This window comes from Hippopotamus amphibius, chromosome 12, assembly GCF_030028045.1.
Source record: "Hippopotamus amphibius kiboko isolate mHipAmp2 chromosome 12, mHipAmp2.hap2, whole genome shotgun sequence".
NCBI classification, from domain to species: domain Eukaryota; kingdom Metazoa; phylum Chordata; class Mammalia; order Artiodactyla; family Hippopotamidae; genus Hippopotamus; species Hippopotamus amphibius.
The window spans coordinates 71653625-71661113 of record NC_080197.1 but is presented as its reverse complement, the minus strand read 5'-3'; the positions used below and the strand labels follow the sequence as shown (position 1 = coordinate 71661113).

Genomic DNA, 7489 nt, shown 5'->3' with positions numbered 1-7489 from the left:
AATGAGGCATCAGAATATTGTACATTATGAAAGAGAGAGGAGGAAGCAGGGAACAGAACCAATAAGAAATTGAATAAAATATCTGAAAATTATGTCTAAGTGCATTGGAGGGACAAATATTTCGGGGTCTACAGTGTCTAAGATATTTTCCTCTATTTTAGCTTTTATTTTACCAATTTCATTTTTTATATTATTGCTTTTTTAGAAAATATGTAGTAATCATGTTGAAAATTTATCAATTGATTCTTAAGTATTAATAATTGAAACCTTTTCCTGCTTACATTCAATATCCTCCTTCTTAAGAACTTATTCCAATTGTTTTCCTAAGTCAGCTTGCTATGGAAGGGTTCTCTGCGATTGTGTTGTTTTGTCCTTTCCCTTTGCCATGCATTGATTTTCCCCCCTGCCGATTCTTGGTGGTATTTATTTATTCTTTTTTTACTGTACTCATTCTTTACTAAATTTAAATCTTTAGTCTGTGTGGTTGCCCATGATTCTTCTTTTCCATTGAGGAATCTGTTTCCTTGTTAAGAGATTTTTATGAAATGCAATTTGTATTATTCCCATCTCCTGGAATTCCTCACATTTTCTGATATATGTCTTTGCTTTTAGCTTCTAGTAATAATCAGATGATTTACATTCCAAATTCTAAGTCTACTAGCTGAGCCCTTTTTGTATGGTCGGGGCACTTATTCCTTGATGCATTTTGTTTGAAACATTAATGTCCTGACTTGTACCACTAAATAGACACTAGCGACCTGAGGCTTTAAAATGACTTTATTTTTGTGTTCATATATACATTTTAAATTTTTTATAAAAATTTCAACAAATTCCTGAACATGTTTACTCTTCTCATTTTGGTGCTCCTTTCTATTTTTAAATGAAAACTTAAAATAATTACCTTTCCTTAGGCATTAAATCTATATGTATTTTTACAAGTGTAAATATATCTATATTAATATATATTCATGGCAATTCTTTATTTATATATACAGGTATGTTTTTATGATATCAATATAGAGGAAATTAAGATAAAACTAAACTGTCTAGTATTTTGCCTAATAGAAAATGCATTATCTATATACTCTAATTTGACTGTTACTTGTATCATCACTATTCTGAGGGAAAATCAGCAAAATCCTTTTAACGTTTTCCAGGAAGATTTTTTAAATTGCAATATAGTTGCTTTACAATGTTGTGTTAGCTTCTGCTGTATAGCAATAGGAAGATTTTTTTTTCTTCTGTTTTTTTGCCACACCACGTGGCTTGTGGGATCCAACCAGGAACTGAACTCAGGCTGCAGCAGTGAAAGCCCAGATTCCTAACCACTAGGCCACCAAGGGAACTTCCAGGAATATATTTTTGATAAAGCTCAATGACCTATCATAGAACAGAACAAAAAAAAAAAGTCAGGATAAACTAAAGAGATGTACATGAAGTCCCGTTCGTTGTCTTCATTCTTGAGAAAACCATCGTCATTTCAGCCATATTTCTGGAAGTGTAGGTTTTCTTAGATTCATGTAACACTTCAGCTTCCTCAGGACACGCAGAGAGGCCTGTTTCAATTTGCCATTCCATAAAATCAGAAGAAATGGGTGGCCAGATGGGTAGGAAAATAATAGCACATTTGCAGAAATCTTTCCCACAAAATGATCTAGAATCATAGGCCCACACTATCATAATATGGATCAAACAGTATACAATGAAGAGGAGTAGGGATGAAATCACAGACTTTGGGGCTCTCACATGGGCCTCTGTGCTAGGATCCCTACAATCTGCCCCCTTCATGTGCCTGAGGTGACTTCATAAGGAGAGGATTAAAAGGAGAAAGGAGGCCAGGGACACTACAAAGGGGATGATGATTAAAAGTTAATAAATTATATTTCCTCACTAGAAAGTTGAATGTCACATTTCTTTCTCTGCTTACTTGGTTTTTGAGCAGGATCGTGACTACTCTATCCATAAAAATAAGGCACAAGCAGAAAGTCAGGGCTGCCCCAAGTACACTAACGAGAAGAACCTTGTGAATTCTCCATTTTAGCCAGAGGAAAAGGAGATTAGAAAAGTCGGCTGTCTTAAGGAAACAGAAGGCACTGAGGCAGGTCATACAACCCATGCAGAAATAAGCGGATCCTATACAGAGGATGTCAAAACATATCACTAGTTCCTGAAGTAAAATATTTTATCAAGGACTGTATTGAAAGAGATACCTAAAATCAATACCCACAGAAAACATATCCTGGAGATGGCCAAGCAGGTGAGAATAAAATCGATTAGGGAGACCTTCCGGTTCCTGATTCAATCTATGCTGTTGACCAGTACGATGAATCCGTTTCCCAAAATTCCCATAACAAATGCTGTGACAGAAGATCATAAACAGGGTCTCCACTCTGCTTGGCATATCTCTTAGTAAGGAACCTCTGCCTTCAATACACCATTGACGGACTGATTGTAGCTGCCCTGTTGTGGATGTGTGTGTCCAAAGCGGTGATGTCCAATAAGTATCTTCTGTTTATTGACGACCACTAGCAGACTCTGAAATGCCCCAAGACGTACTCCAAAAAGAATTTTCAGTTACATTGTATATCTACATCCATTTCTCTCAAGGATATCAGTTAATTATTTTCAAGGCAGATATTTATATCCTCTGCTGCTATTGGCACTGATTATATCTTATATGTAAAGCTTTGCTGTAGAATTTGTATAATTTGAATCCCCATTTGTTGACATGCAAAGTGGAGACAGGTTTTCTGTTATGGTTTTACAATGTCATCCTTAAAATTTATTCACTTTAACCTATTTATCCATTTGATTCCTCTATCATTTTTGGGCTTAAACCATGAAAGGTCCACTCTAGGACATGCAGCATATACCTAAGGTATACCTAAAGTTTATGATTAGCACCCATCATTACCAGCCTCACCAGTGCAGAGTATTTGTAAAATACCCAAAGTTTAAGAAAAGGCAGAAAACCTGCTCTCAGCTGTTATACCAAAATCTTTTGAGAGTCTATGATAGTTTTAAAACATGCCACAAATTCTTTGACACTCCTTCTTCTTGACATTTAGAGCAAATGTCCCCCCTTCTTGAATCCAAGATGGGTTTTGACTACTTCAATTAATTAAAAATGGCAGAAATGACACTATAGGGATTCTGGAGCGAAGCTGTAAAAAGCCATGCAACTTTGTTCCTGATCATTGGAACATTTACTTTTGGAGCCCCAAGCCACATGCAGGTAGTCCAGCTACTCAGAGGCCGCAATGCCTAAACCACATGGCTACAGGCCTATAGGCCCTCTGGTCAAAATTCCATCTCTTGAGTCTTTTTATCCCAGTATTAGACGTCAGCCAAGAATATTATATTTCTTTGTGTCGTCCAATACAATAACCAGCAGCCACATGTCATCTATGTCTATTTAAGTTTTTATTAATTAAAAGTAAATAAGATTAAAAGTTTATTGTCACTAACCACATTTCAAATGCTCAATGGCCCCGCATGACTATTGGCCACTGAACAGGCAGCACACATATAGAACATTCCCTTCATTGTTGAATGTTTTATCTCTCAGCTGTGCTGTAAATGCTTTCAGCTCCCAGTCATTTGAATCACACCCAGGGGAATTCAAACCTTTCTGGCTGGGGCCCTAGACATGGTGGAGCATTCCTGTTATGCCCTGTCCAAAGTCCTGACTCATACCGTCCATAAACCCAATAAAAATGCTTTATACCACGAAGCTTTGGGACAATTTTATTTTGCAGCAACAGATTATCAGAATAGGATTATTTAGCATTAAGATGGTAATAGTGTTTTACTACTGCAAATTTCCATCTCTTTCCCACACTTCGAATAGAAGTGTGCGTAACCGTCTTCATTTTCCTTACAGAGGGTAAGGTGAAACATTAAATTTTTCACAACTTTCTCATTACATTGAACTGAATTTACTTAATTAATCTTAATTCTAGCAGGGTCAAACCAGGCAAGGCCAATCAATCAGGCTTTTTTGTGGTAATGCAACTGCTGCATTTTCTTCCCAAAGTAATTAAGTCCAAAATTCAGTGACATTTAAAAACCAATGGGAGATAAAATGTAGACCAAGAAGGAGCCAAAGAAATGAACAAGTTGGATAACTCACCAGGAGACATGCTATAAGCAAATTCACAAGGAAAAGACCATTATTATGAGAAAGGTTAATTATAATATGCAAATGCAAAAATCAACCAAAAGTAAAACTGATATACACAGAGAGTAATTCAGGAGAAAATAATATGCTGGAATATGATTATTTGTTTACTTAGGTAACAAATACTTACTGAATAGCCTCTTTGTGCCAGCCCTCTAGGAGCTAGGATACAGCAGGGAAAAAAACTGTTGTTTTTTAATGCCTTTAATGAGCTTATGTTTAGTGTGAGAGGATGTTCTGTAAAACGAAGCTGTGCAACTGAGCATGAACCAGCAGTTAACATGGAATTAGCAACATGGAAGCCACTGGTGACATTAAGGAACCACTGTAGTAAAACGGTAAAGAAAAAGACCTGTTTATATTGGATGTTAGATAGAGTGGGTACAGGGACCCTTGATGAAAAGATTACATGTTATATAAGCTATCAACCACAAAGAAGATAAAACATTTAAGAAACTGTGTACATTAAGTAACATGATATTTAAAAATAAGCAAAAATTCTTAGGAACTAAAAAAAATTTTTTTAAAGCATGATCAGTGGAATATTTGAAGAAATTTCCTTTTATGTGGAAGAATAGAGAGAAAATGAAAAGAGTGGAATTAAATTATATAACAAATATACCAAATTAAACTAAGCACATTATTTTCAGATGTTGTTCCAGTTCCTACTCCTCATAACAACCTGCCCCAAACTAAGTGGCAAAAGACAACAATTATTTTATTATGCTCATGCAGTCAATGGTTCAGGCTCTTTTTTTAGAAAGAGGAGGCAAGGATGTCTCATCCCTGTTCCGAGATGTGAGAGATCTTGGCTGATAAGATGGGGTGGGGGCTGGAATCATGTAAAAGATCATTTACTAGCCTATCTGGTACCTGGACTGGGAGAATTCAAAATAGAAATGTTGGGCTTCCTAGGTGGCGCAGTGGTTAAGAATCCACCCGCCAATGCAGGGTACACGGCTTCAATCCCTGCTCCAGGAAGATCTCACATGCCGCAGAACAACTAAGCCTGTGCACCACAACTATTGAGGCTGCACTTTAGAGCCCGTGAGCCACAACTATTGAGCCCATGTGCTGCAACTACTGAAGCCCACATGCCTGGAGCCTGTGCTCTGCAACAAGAGAAGCCACGGCAATGAGGAGCCCGCGCACCACAACGAAGAGTAGCCCCCACTCACCGCAACTAAAGAAAGCCCGCACACAGCAAAAAAGACCCAACACAGCCAATAAAATAAAATTAATTAATTAAAATAAATAAATAAATAAATAAAATAGAAATGTCAACCCCAGAATTTACAAATGCCACCGCATGGTGGCCTCAGGGTAGTCAGACTGCTAACATGGTTACTCAAGTTTCTCAGAACAAGTGTTTCAGTAAATGAAGTAGGTGCTACATTGCCTTTCACCTAGCCTCAGACGTCATAGTGTTACTTCCAACACATTCTATTAGTTAAAAGCAAATCACAAGCCCACACCGATTCAAGGCAAGTGTAATTAGTATCCACCTCTTCACATTTGTTCTCAGAAACCTGAGTAATCTGTTAGCAGCCACCCAGTCCAAGTACCAGGTAGGTTCCGAGCCCTCCTGCAATCCAACTACTTATCTGATTTTAGTCACTGAAAGTAAGTTCTAGAAATTGAACACTCCCTAATAGTGATTAAAGCAGATAAGTAGCTGCCTGTGGAGCAGGGATGATAAGGGAGTGGATGGAGTAAAAAGGGCACAAAGAAATTCATTGTGGTGGTAGAATATTCTAGATCTCTGTTGAAGTTGCAGTCACACAGGTATATATGTTGTCAAAACTCCAACAGAAATGCACCCTAAAAATGTTTCATTTTACTATTTGCAAATTATACCTCAGTAATGTTTATTTAAAAAGACAGACTGAAGGGTGGTTTCTAGTCCACAATAGCAACAGACGATGCTCCTGAACTCCTCTCCTCCCACAGGCGCGGTGACTGAACAGCTATACACAGAGTAGTTCCCTCTGAGAGAAACCCAGAAACTAGCTGAGTGGCTCATACACATTGTGTGAATAAGAAAATACCCACATCAAAATGAGTAGGAAAGACTGAGACATTCTCTGGCCATAAACATCACCTCTGGCACCGGACCATACAGTTGGGAACTCCCAACTCCCAGCTTCTCCCTGAGGAGGAATGGTTTGGACCTCACATCCAGTGCCCCAACTTTTAAGATGCCCAATCCGAGGGCCCCCAAAACACCTAGTCCTGGAAGTCAACAGGGCTTGCATTCATAGGACCCACAAGATTATAGCAAACAGAGAAACAGTTTTAAACAGATTCTAGAGGACTCTGTGGCTACATGCCCTGGCTCAACACAGAAGGAGCAGGCAAAAAAAGACACACCTTTCAGTCTTTACCTGCATAGGTTTACTTGCATAGTTTAAAAAAATTTTTTTTTATACATCTTTATTGGAGTATAATTTCTTTACAGTGTTGTGTTAGTTTCTGCTGTACAACAAAGTGAATCAGCTATATGTATACATATATCCCCATATCTCCTCCCTCTTGAGCCTCCCTCCCACCTTCCCTATCCCACCCCTCTAAGTCGTCACAAAGGATCGAGTGTATCTCCCTGTGTATGCAGCAGCTTCCCACTGGCTATCTATTTTAAAAGTGTTTGTCTGAGGGCCCGGCTTCTAATTCAGCACACATCTAGGAGCTGACCAAGATCCTCCTTAGAAACTGAGAAGCCAGTGGACACCTCCTTCTCCCTGTCTCTTACGTCTGATCCAAATTTCCAAAATGTCCCTGGAAGGAGCTTGTACACACTTCTGGCACTCTAACTTTTGTGACTACTGCCCAAGGAACAAGCCTCTGGAGTACCTGGCTTTGATAAGCCAACAGAGTTTACACGGGAAAGGAAACAATCAATAAATGTAAGAGCCAACCTACAGAATGGGAGAAATATTTGCAAATGGTATACAGGTTTCCCCCCCTATCTGAAAGTAGAGTGTTCCTAGGAAATCTTTTGTAAGCAGAAATGGTATAAAGCAAAGGTATGCAACTGCCTCAGGAACCATCTCGATGATGGATGCACAAAATAAATCAAGATAAAGCACAGATGCTGACAGACACAGTTCAGAGATGTGGCAGCTTGAGGCTGAAATGCTGCATGTAGTTCCCAGGGAAGGAGCTTGACGTTAACACCCTCACTGCTCGGGGGTGTGCTGCCCCTGTAATGGCTCGCTGCACAGCAAACACTGAACGCTGTTTTAGCTTTTTGCTTTTTTTCGCAAAACTGAAAATCCTCTTCAGATTTCTTCAAGTTAGCAAAATAGGTAC

At 38.6% G+C, this 7489-nt stretch overlaps 1 pseudogene; it reads right to left on the bottom strand.

The window, feature by feature from the left end:
• Positions 1-1475: 1475 nt before the first annotated feature.
• LOC130834025 (taste receptor type 2 member 7-like) lies at positions 1476-3703 on the bottom strand (annotated as a pseudogene).
• Between the last annotated feature and the right edge of the window lie 3786 nt (positions 3704-7489).